This window comes from Ziziphus jujuba, chromosome 6, assembly GCF_031755915.1.
Source record: "Ziziphus jujuba cultivar Dongzao chromosome 6, ASM3175591v1".
Classification (NCBI taxonomy): Eukaryota; Viridiplantae; Streptophyta; class Magnoliopsida; order Rosales; family Rhamnaceae; genus Ziziphus; species Ziziphus jujuba.
The window spans coordinates 14,361,733-14,373,273 of NC_083384.1; the positions used below are offsets into that span (position 1 = coordinate 14,361,733).

The window sequence follows — 11,541 nt, forward strand, 5'->3', positions numbered from 1 at the left end:
TTCGATCTTTCTTTGAGGTAGATGTCTTCTTAGTGGCCAGTGTAACACCCTCAGTTGTACTTCCAAGCATGGCTTCCCATCGATTAGCGTCTGTACAAACTATAGCATACACATTCTGTATATTTGGGAGTGATATAGTAGCAAGTATACGACCTCTAACCCCATCTAAATGAGAATCCAGCCCAGCCAAAAAAACATACACACATTGGGCATTAACCTTTGCAGTGTATTTTGTGATATCACTTGTGCACTCCATAGTACAATCATCAATATTATCAAGCTGTTGTCATATTTTTTGCAATTTTCCAAAGTAAAAAATTATAGATTCTCCATTCTAGCAGATAGACATTATTTCACAATGAAGTTCATACGCCTTTGAAGCATCTTGATCAATGAAATATGTCCATTTTACAGCATCCCAAATTTCCTTTGCTGTGCCCAATTGAAGAAACAAAGATCTGATATCCTTTGTCATTGTATCGAGAAGCCATGATTTGACAAGACAATTTGCATCTTGCGATGTTTCATATTCTTCTGAATGCTCATCTTTAGGTGCAGCTTTTGTACCTGAAATAAAACCCCAACGTTTTCTTCCATGGATCTTATTTTGAGCGTTCAGGGACCACTTAGCATAATTTGGTCCATCAAGACGTTCTAGAGTAATCAAAGAATTGTCTTGTACATGGAAACCAATAGCAGGGCTATTGTTCTTCTTGTGAGAATCATTATTACTACTATTAAGGTCTGATATAGTGATGATGATACAAAGAAGATTTTAAGAAAAGAGTAAACAGAAAAAATTGTGTTTCCAGGATCAAGTTTCAATTCCAAACAAAAGAAATTGAACCAGTCTCTGATACCATGCTAATTAACACAACTATGAAAGAATTTATGTTCCATTATATGACTGAAGTTTTGCAGTATATATAAGAAAATACAATTGTATCTACAAGGAAACAAATAAACAAATTATCCTATGATTAAGGGATAGATCTTATCATATCCTAAATTTAAGATTTGATAATATCTCTTCCCACAATTAACTCCTATAATTCCTAACAATAAATATCTCAAATATGTTCAGAAGTATATGATGGAATATCTCAAATATGTTTAGAATTATAGACTGAATATTTTTAAGAACATTCATAATTTTGAAATCGAATATTCTAACGAATATATCATTCCATTACCTAAGTGTTCTAACCGGAAAGAAAATTTTATGGAATTTCTATGATTATTAGTTTCGTCCAAAAGCGTTGTGAAGAGTTTTTGTGAAATAATATTTTATTTGTAAGCAATTTGTAGAAAAAAAAATATTTTTTTTTACTTAATTAAGACTATAAATTATGGATATTAAAAACGTTGTATAAAATTATTTTATATTTTTTATATACTTAAATGGTAGTATATAAAGAATGATACTATATAATTTTTTTTTTTAAAATTGTAAAAAGAACTTCTTTATATATATATATATATATATAGAGAGAGAGAGAGAGACAAAGAGAGAGAGAGAATAAGGTTTACATCATTTGATCGGATGGTATGGACATCAAATTTTTTATTAATCTTTGAATTATTTCAGTAATAAGAGTTAAAATTTAATTATTATCAAATTATATGTGCATAAATAAGGTTTGATATGATAGTTTGGACATCAAATTTTTTATTATTCTTTGTTTTACTTCATTAATAAAATTTAAAATTTAATTATTATCAAATTATATGTGTATTCAGTGATATACTAAAATCTTATTTAGAGATCTATATAATCATTAGTTAATTTTTTAATCAAGTAAAACCGTTATGTCAACCTAATAGGAACTTTGATAATATATATTACGCATTTTTATGTAAATACATATAATTAAATAAATAAAAATCCTAATTCTATTATAAGGAAAGATATTTATACTTAATTGTAAATGTCTTATTATATATCAACTTCTTTTAACCTAATTAAATTAAAGATTAACCCAAACTTCATCTATACTAATTAAGTATGTTGTTAATATGTTGATTAAATAAATATGTTGTTAAAATATTCATTAAATAAATATGTTGTTAAAATATAATAGATAAATCATAAATATTATACCTATTTTAAAAAACTATTAGATATAAGAGAAATTATTCAAAAACAAATATAAGAGAAATATATATATATATATATATATATATATAGAGAGAGAGAGAGAGAGAGAGAGAGAGAGAGAGAGAGAGAGGCAGGCGTGAGAAAAACTCATTTAAATTAAAAAAAAAAACAAAAAACAAAAAACAAAAAAGGGAAAAATCAAAAGTGCACCTTATACGTGTGGGAGTGGGAAGGTTTGATAGAGGCGGATGGGGGCACAACACAAATATAGGGGGAGAAAACAGTAATGGCAAAAAAGATATATATATATATATATATATATAAAGGTAGAAAAATCTGAGGGGGCACGTGCACACCTGGGCCAAACGTGTTTTCTGCTCATTCAAGACGAAGTGGAGAAATTAAATTCATTAATAGAAAAAAAAAAAAGAAAAAAGAAAAAAAAAAGGATTAAAATTTACATGAGTAGAAAATATGGCCTGCATGCCCTTCTAATAAATCAAACACTATAATTATATACCACCCCATATTTTATCCCAAAAAAAACATATATTAAGATGTCTACGTATTTCTGACTCCCAAAAAATAAATAAATAAATAAATAAAATAAGAAACATTATACCAATTCCAACAACTTCATTTCTCAAACAGAAAAGGCAAAATAAATAAATAAATAAATAAAAAATGTACCCACATTTTTTTATAAAAAAATGTGGAGAGAATTTATATTATATTACTAAATAAATAAATAAATAAACCCTAATCGGCTCCTATAAATATCAAAAGCTTCATCTATATATATATATATATATATATATATACTTTCTCTGCAAATTGAGCACACAGGAAGCGGCGTTCAAAGAGGCATATAAAGGGAGCTTATTGGAGTACGTTCTTAGTTTCTCTCTCTCTCTCTCTCTCTCTCTCTCTCTCTCTCTCTCTGTATATATATATATATATATATATAGCAGAATAATAATATATACTCTCCGATAAATATCGGTGATATATAATTATAGGGCTTGATTTATAAAAGGGTGTGAATTTAATCTTGGATATCGATATATCTCCATATATATGGAAAGTAATAAGGAAGAAAACTAAAACTTTACCTGCAGCAGCTACATTCCAGAGAGTTTGGTAGGTGATATACTTTCATGGCTGCCTCCAAAGACTCACACGTGTCAAATGCGTCTCAAAGCGATGGAATAATCTTATCCACGACCCCTTTTTTGTTTTGAAACACCTCCACAACTCCTCCACCTCCTCTTCCACTGCCTCCAGGTTTATGAGTACTTCCATCTCCGTTGAAACAAGCCTACAGACACTCAGTTACAACGACGGCAAAGATGCCACAAAGCTTCGTCGACGTGTGCTTGTAAAGACATTCAATGTGAAGAAGAACAACGACAATGATGAAAATAATGATGACCCAATCCATTGTTCTACTAGCTATATTGAATTACTCTTCCCTCGAAATCAAAATTTCTTACCTCCAAATGGTGTCTCACTGTAATGGCCTCATTTGCTTCTTCAATATTCGATTCAGTACTGTTTATTTATGCAACCCTGCAATCAATGAGTTCAGGATTCTCAGTCCTACTTCAAGCTTCCACAATATTTCCGAAATCCGTACAGCTTCACTAGGACTCGGCTACGATTCCAAAGCTACAGAGTACAAGATAATCAGGATTGGTTGTATGCCTTGTGGTAATGATCTTGCTATCGTAGCTGAATTATACACTTTGTGTAGTAATTCTTGGAAAAGGATCGAATTCAACGCCTGATGGTAAGAAGATGATGGAAAATTCTGGGGTCCGATGTGGACGGTTTAATGTTCATGTATATTGTAAAGGAGTTTATTATTGGTTGTTACGTGTTCCAGAAGGCAAATTCGAGAAGCAAATGATCCTCTCTTTTGATTTTTGTGATGAGCAATTTAGTTTGATTCCAACCCCTCAAATTGGCCGAGAAGAAGTATATTGGAAAAGCATTCAAGTGTGGGATGAACGTATTGCGGTGTTTTCTAGTAGTAGTAGTAGTAATAATATTGAGATGTGGGTGATGATGGATATTGGCAGCTGCACTGGATCATCAACTGGTTGGACCAAACATGCAGTAATTGAACTGAAGTTCCATCTAGGATATCCACGTATATGGAGTTTTTGGAAGAGTGATGAGCTAGTTATGATTTTTTTCTCTCATGATTATCATGAAATGGAAACAAATTATAAGGTGCTCTCCTACAACTTTTTTACAAGAAAGCTGAGGGAGCGTTTGGTACACCGGACAAGTCTGGATCGGATACCGAACAAGTCTGGATCGGATAGTTAGTACAATATTATGTTTGGCATAGTTCCGGACTGAATGATAGACTAGTTGTACCATGTTTGATACAGAATCGGACTGAATAGAACTATTTTATAATTATATTTTTAATTTAAAAAAAATAAAAATTTTAAAAGTTAAATTTATATGGAAAAGAAAAATTATTACATCTAATTAAGGTTATACATTTATATATTTATATATACATGCAAAATATACAAAATTTGTTGTGTACAACCATAAATTATATTAATATATAACTTTAGAAATAGCTTAAAATTAATTTAAAACATAGTATGTCATAAATAACAATTAATTAAAAATAAATATATTTTAATGGTATGCATAAGACAATTGAATATTTTTTTCAACCCATAAATTACATGAATATATTGTTTCCAAAACCAATTAAAATAAAATTTTAGTATGGTAAATCATAAATAACAATTATTCACAAATAAAGAAATAATTAACACTATATGTAATTAAGAACTTGTTGATAATATAAGAATATCCATCTCCAATTTATACATATATGTATATAGATTTCACATGTAGCAATTCAAATAACAAGTACTACATAAATATAAATATATTGGATTTTACAAGGATAATCTACTTATAAAACAAATAAGTAAATACACTTATTGATACAATCCAAATAAAAAACCTACTATAAAATCATTACGTCATTCATTGTTCAATTGAGCATGTGTATGTGAGGTGGTATTTTGTATTAGATTTGCGTCATTACGATTCTGCCTCAGTTGTTCTACATACTCAACATATGCAATTTCAGCTTCTTGGATTGTATTATATGCTTGATATAAATTATCTCTAAATCATTGCACTTGTTGATGATATTCAGGCCAAGAATTATATATCCCTGGTTCTCTACTTTTAAACACAACATAAACTCTTCTCTTTGCCATTTAATATTCCTGCATATAAGAATACATTATAATATAATATAGTAATACAATTAAAAACAACAACAAATCAACTCAATCACGCGCATATGAATATTCTAAAACATAACACATAATCATAAAATTATCTTTACATGCAAATTTAGAAACAAACATCCACTACCATACAACAAGTTCATAAGTTTCAAACCTAATTGTTTATAATTATCATCCTCCCATACATAAACAAAAATATGTAGTCCACTACTTTACTAAATTAGTTATCCAAAAAGTCACGAGCAAATACAATATTTTCCGCATCCGTTTTAATAACTTTAAAAACCTCTATATTTGATGGATCCGATCTCATTGACTTAGAGATTTTGAGGTTGTCACTGGCCTTAAATCCTAACCTGTTAAGCTTCATAGCTAAATATTGTGGATAATAAGCCTCGGATTTTTCTAACTTTGCAACCAATTTATCAAATAATTGCTCTGCTGTATTGCCTAACCCTGCTACAATGTCATCGTCCTTCAATCTAGATTTCCGTTTACCTCTTGCTTGGACTTGTGTAGATAGTTCACTACCTATTGGTTCATTTGCGGAGTCCAGATTTATTTCATTTATCATATCAATTGGAGTTTGTGCTCCATGTTCGATTGCTTGATCCTTCCCAAAAATATTAGCAAGCTTCTCATAAATAGGAAACTGTTTACCTCTCCAACCTTTTGCATTTGGGGCACTTTAAAATACAAAAAGCCAACATTTAGCTAAAAAAAAAAAAATGCTAGATAACAAACTAAAATTGAAATTAACGTATATTTTCAAATAATATTCAAAACCTGCACATATGCTTGCCAAACTTCTTTACTGTCAACCTCCACACATTTAAGAGAGTCATTCCATACAAATCCATTTTTGTTCAGCATGTCATTTATTATACCATATTGCTTCTTCCACTTTCTCATCTTCGACTCAATATGCGGATTTGCTTGCAGTCTCGAATTAGGACACATCTCAAATAGTCGCCTCTCAATCATAGTAAATGTGCCAGGCTTAAATGACCCTGTATCACAACGTTGCCCACTAGCTACAACTTCATCTAAAATAATCAGCAAAGCTTCTTCCTCACTTTGAGTCCATGTACGCCTAGAGTCACCACTTCTATTATCGTTACTGCTACCTCCAGCTTCTATTGCTATTTATGTAAAAATTCCATGATTCCAATAATACCATAACAAATATGAATTTAATAACAAGTAACAAAAATCTCATATGTTGTATTTAATATAATTTAGTCTTCATACAAAAGATGTAACAAACACCATAAAATTAAACAGTTACAAAATTATATAAATTATAACAATCAACTATTGACCACGACGACTTCTCCACTCATCAAACATATGCCTAGCTAACTCATTTCTCCGATTAGTCCATTGATCCAAAGAACCAATTGATCCTATAATATCTTCCTCCCCACTTATGTCAGCATCGTTCCTCATATCAAACTCAGCTTCTCCAGGATCAAGTGTCATTTCTCTCCTAATAAAATTATGTATCAAATAACATGCAGTAATTATCTTAATTTGGGTTGAAATTGGATAGAACGATGGACTTCTTAAAATTTTCCATCGCATTTTTAGAACCCCAAAACATCTTTTTATGATATTTCTAGTAGATTCATGCTTCATATTGAAATACTCTTCATGATTTGTAGGTGCACAACCATTTCTCCATTCAGAAAGGTGATATCTTGTTCCCCTATATGGTGCAAGAAATCTTTCACCATTAGTATAACCAGCATCCACTAAATAATAACAACCTAACACAAAAAAATGGCTCCTATTAGATAACATAATGTTAGTCCACTACAATATAAACTTTTAGGATTGATCTTACCGGTGGGTACTTTTAATCCATTTGGCCAACTTAATGCATCTCGAAGTACTCTTGAGTTTGAAGCGGAACCTTCCCAACCAGGTAATACAAATATGAATTCCATATTTAGGTTACATACACCTAAGACATTTGTGGCTATCTCACCTTTCCTGGTTCGATATCTCGGCTTATTGATTTCGGGTACATTAACCTTAATATAAGTTCCATTTAATGCTCCTAAACAATTCTACATCACAAACAAAGTCAGTTACATTAGATATTGCCACATATATCTACGAATTAAATAGAGTAACCAAATTAATCGATCAACATACCTTAAACATTTTCCATCTATCATCCGAGCAATTATCTGATACAGGTTCAGGATGCCTCAACAAAGTCCCATGTAAACGCAACACTCCATTCAGCACTGAATTGCAATATCTATTAACTGTTTCCCCTGATCTATTGAATCTAGTGATAATTGTACGATTCTTTGTATGATGAGCAATTATATGCAAAAATATGCACACTTACTCTTCCAATATAACAGTACCATCTCTTTTAACATATCCATCTTGGCATAATAACTGACATAAAATACCAAATGTTCTCCTATCCATCCTAAGTTGACTAATACAGTTTACATCATTGTTTAACAAACTAGTTACAAAAGACGAACGCAACTCTGCAGTCCTATTTATTCGATTCCTAACACCTCTATCATTTCTCACTCGCATTGCTACATACATGTACATAAACTCGACAACTATAAAACATGTACAAAAATATTCTAATGCCTTATCATTTGGAAGCATCAACAATGCAGCTAATTTTCTTCGATCCATATTCACTAAAAAAAAAAAAAAAAAAAAAAAAACAAAAACAAACATAACATTTTAATGTACAAAAAAATTATAATGTACAAAAATGTTTCTTGAATGAAAATTAGTAAGACTTCTAATAATTATAGTAAAAGTAATAATCCCGATTACAACTAAATATTCAAATAAATATATTACATTAATCAACATGGCAGATGACATTAATCAAAGAACTAATAAATTTTTTTTAATTTTTGGCTAAAAAAAAAAAATCCCCAATTCAATGCCAAGTGTTATATAATTTATAAAACCACCCAATTACATGTCAGAGGGAGAATGATAAAACTCTATATTGGGTTTGCTTTGTTTGGGCTGTCTTGGACATGGTGGTCTAAGTGATGAGATGCCAAAAATCTGAGTTATTTGATTTGACTTAATATTCACATGTTGAAATGTTTCTTCATTCATTTGTATTACTTATTTATTTATTTTTCATTTCAGATGATGAATTTTGATTGCATTTGACAAAATATGTAAACCAAAAAACCAAGGAAATTTAAATCATCGATAACCCCTGGCAATAACATGTAAATTTGTTTTCCTTAATTGAAAATGCAAGTAAAGAGCAGCAAAGGTATGAAGTACACGTATCAACAAGAATTGAACTTGGATGCTTCTTTTTTATTTGTTTAGGTTTTAGATTGTTAGGGAGAAAGGGCTGATTTTCCATGATGATGAATCAAGATTCATGATGCTGATGAAACTAATGAGATGGGGCATGTATCACATCACGTGTGTAACACCCCGTCCCGAACCATGTCGGAATTTTGCACGTTGACCGAGGTTGACCGTTGACCGTTGACCGAAGGGGTCAAAAGTTGACTTTTTGATCCGGTTGGAATTCTGGGTTGACTGAGGTACCGTTACGAAGTACACGTTGGCACGAGTTCGTAGACTGGTAGCACGTTGAAAACGGAGCTACGGTTTGAAAGTTTTGAGTAAAACAAGTTGAGGTCCAAACTGTCCAAGGGGTGCCGGAGTTGACTTTTTATTCATGCAAGGTTGAGCGTTGACTCATGCATGGTTGTGAAGTGCTCATCGATACGAGTCCGTAGACTAGCGGTACGTCCGATTTGGACATGTGGTTTGAAAGTTATGGATCTGTAAAGTTTTTCAAATACCGTATTATTTTAATATTATTTTTTACACGCATAACGAGGTGCCACGTGTGACTCAATGAAGGTGGCCATGTGTCACCATGGTGAAATGCCACATGTCAACCATGTGAAAAATCAAATTATTTTATTATTTTTGAATAATAATATTATTATTAATATTATTTAATTATTTCTTTTTCTTTTCCTTTTTCTTTTTCTTTTTCTTTTTCTTTTTCTTTTCTTTTCCCCACGTGGGAAAACACCACCACTTCTTTCTTTTTCTTTTTCTTTTTCTTTTTCTTTTTTTCTTTTTTCCTTTCTTCTTCCCCGAAACACCAAGCACGCAACAGTTATTTTTCTTCCCTCCGGCCGTCCCTCTCTCTCTCCCGTGTTTTTGAATTCCGGCCACCTACACAGTACACGCGCCGGCCAGTGACGTGCGGAAGGAGGAGGCGAGCTCGGCCGCCAAGTTTCACGGCCAGCCGCCGCCGGACGCGCGCCGATCGGGCCGGAGAAGCCGCCGGCCGGCCAAGTTTCTCTCTCCTCTTTTCTTGTGTTTTCCGGCCAGCCCACTCCCAATTGAGCCTCCTATCCCCCTATTTTGGGTCCTCTGAATCCAAAACTGGCCTCCAATCCTAGAAATTCGAAGCGGTTTGCGAGATATGCGGAAGTGAACACCGGCCGAAACTTTCCGACCAAATTCCGGCCACCTCCGGCGGAATTGGGGTCAACGGAGACCGGATTGGTGATCCTCGTTCCACGAGCTTCGATTCGGTATATCATTCGACCATTTTGGTTAAAGTTTGTGTTTGACCCCCCGGGTACCGGGTATTATTTACCCGATTAAAATATTAATTTATTTGACTGTCTGTGAATTTTGTTCTAGGAGCACCGGTGAGTCGTAGAATTGATCCCGTAGTGGATCGTGGGTTAATTACGTGCTCCAGGTGAGTGACCTACCTTTAAAAATATTTTTGGGGTAATTAATTGTATTTATGTGGTATTAATTTGATATCTGTAAAATTGTACTCATGTGGTGTATTTTAAATATAATCGGAAAAAATATTATTTTATATATATATTTACTCATTGGTAATAAATGAAAATTTTGGGATCATTAGAAATTCCCGATTAGTATTTTATTATGGTTTAATTTATTATGCATGAGCAAGGTGTATTTTGGTAGTATTTGTACGTGGTTTTTAAAATTTATTTTCCGGGCATAATTGGGTTAAATAGTTTACGAAAATATTTGTTTAAATTTTATAAATTATGCCCGCGGTATTTTTATGGTTGCATCTCGTACTTTGAGAAAATTGTGGTGTGTTGGTTATCAATGTTTCGTACCGGGTTATTAAATAAAAATATATGGGATGGTGTTTTGTGAAAATTTGGTATACTTCCCACGGTGGTTTTTGGAAAAACGGTACGGTTGGTTATTTATGTTTATTTTTAGACGCACTCATACAGTATTGGTGTTCTGGTGTATGGTGTATGGACACGTGGTAGTGCGCGGTTATTATCTGGTTTAGCGCACGGTTATTACTTCACCCGTGAGTTGCCATTGGACCGTGGGCAGGCAAGGTTATTGTTGTGCACAGCCGCCCCCCCTCCTTGGCCGGGTGATGGTTTTTTTAGCAGTCGGTACTGTCGGGACGCCGAAGTGACCACTGCAGGTTTCTCTCTTTAATCTCCCGCCAGTCGGTGCTCGGGACGCTGGGTATCGGAGGGCATCACCGGTATATGGTGTGGTGCGTCAGGTGTAAATTGCAATTAAAGTTTAAAACCCCAAAGGTGTTCTAAAATTTATTTATTATAATTTATTACAGTTTAATTATATATTTGGGGTATTTATTTATTTAATTGTTGTTTGTTAAATTATTTAATCCCTTGATTTTCGGGAAGTACGTATATCGGGTTTTGTGAAAATGTTTTAAAAAGGGGAACTTTTCCAACGGAGTGACTAGTGAGGATTTTGAGAGAAAGTATTACTTCAATTGTTTATTTATTTATTTATTTAATTGTTCGGTATTGCTTAATTAAATTCCCTTATTTTTATATTATTATTATTAAAGGTGTTCAGTAGTTAGGGTCACTCACTGAGATGATTAGCATCTCACACTCTTAAATTCCGTTCCCCTAGGTTCAGGTTGGAGACGTTGATTGTCCGGGGCGAGCCCGACGTCTCAGTTCGTTGCCGAAGGTTCAAGAAGTTTTTCTTCCCTTTTTCCTCTCTATCTTGTATTACATTCTTATCCGTCATTTTATAGATTCCACATTTGTTGTATAATGCTCTGTATACTGTATTGTTGTTCTTATGCACTGGGTTGCTACTGTTGTTTTA

The 11,541-nt window shown here is 32.7% G+C and overlaps 1 long non-coding RNA gene across 1 annotated transcript; it reads left to right on the forward strand.

The window, feature by feature from the left end:
- Positions 1 to 9,324: 9,324 nt before the first annotated feature.
- Positions 9,325 to 11,541, forward strand: LOC132804315 (uncharacterized). The gene is made up of 3 exons (XR_009639452.1): positions 9,325 to 9,971; positions 10,084 to 10,144; positions 11,341 to 11,541. It is a non-coding gene; the product is annotated as an uncharacterized LOC132804315 (long non-coding RNA).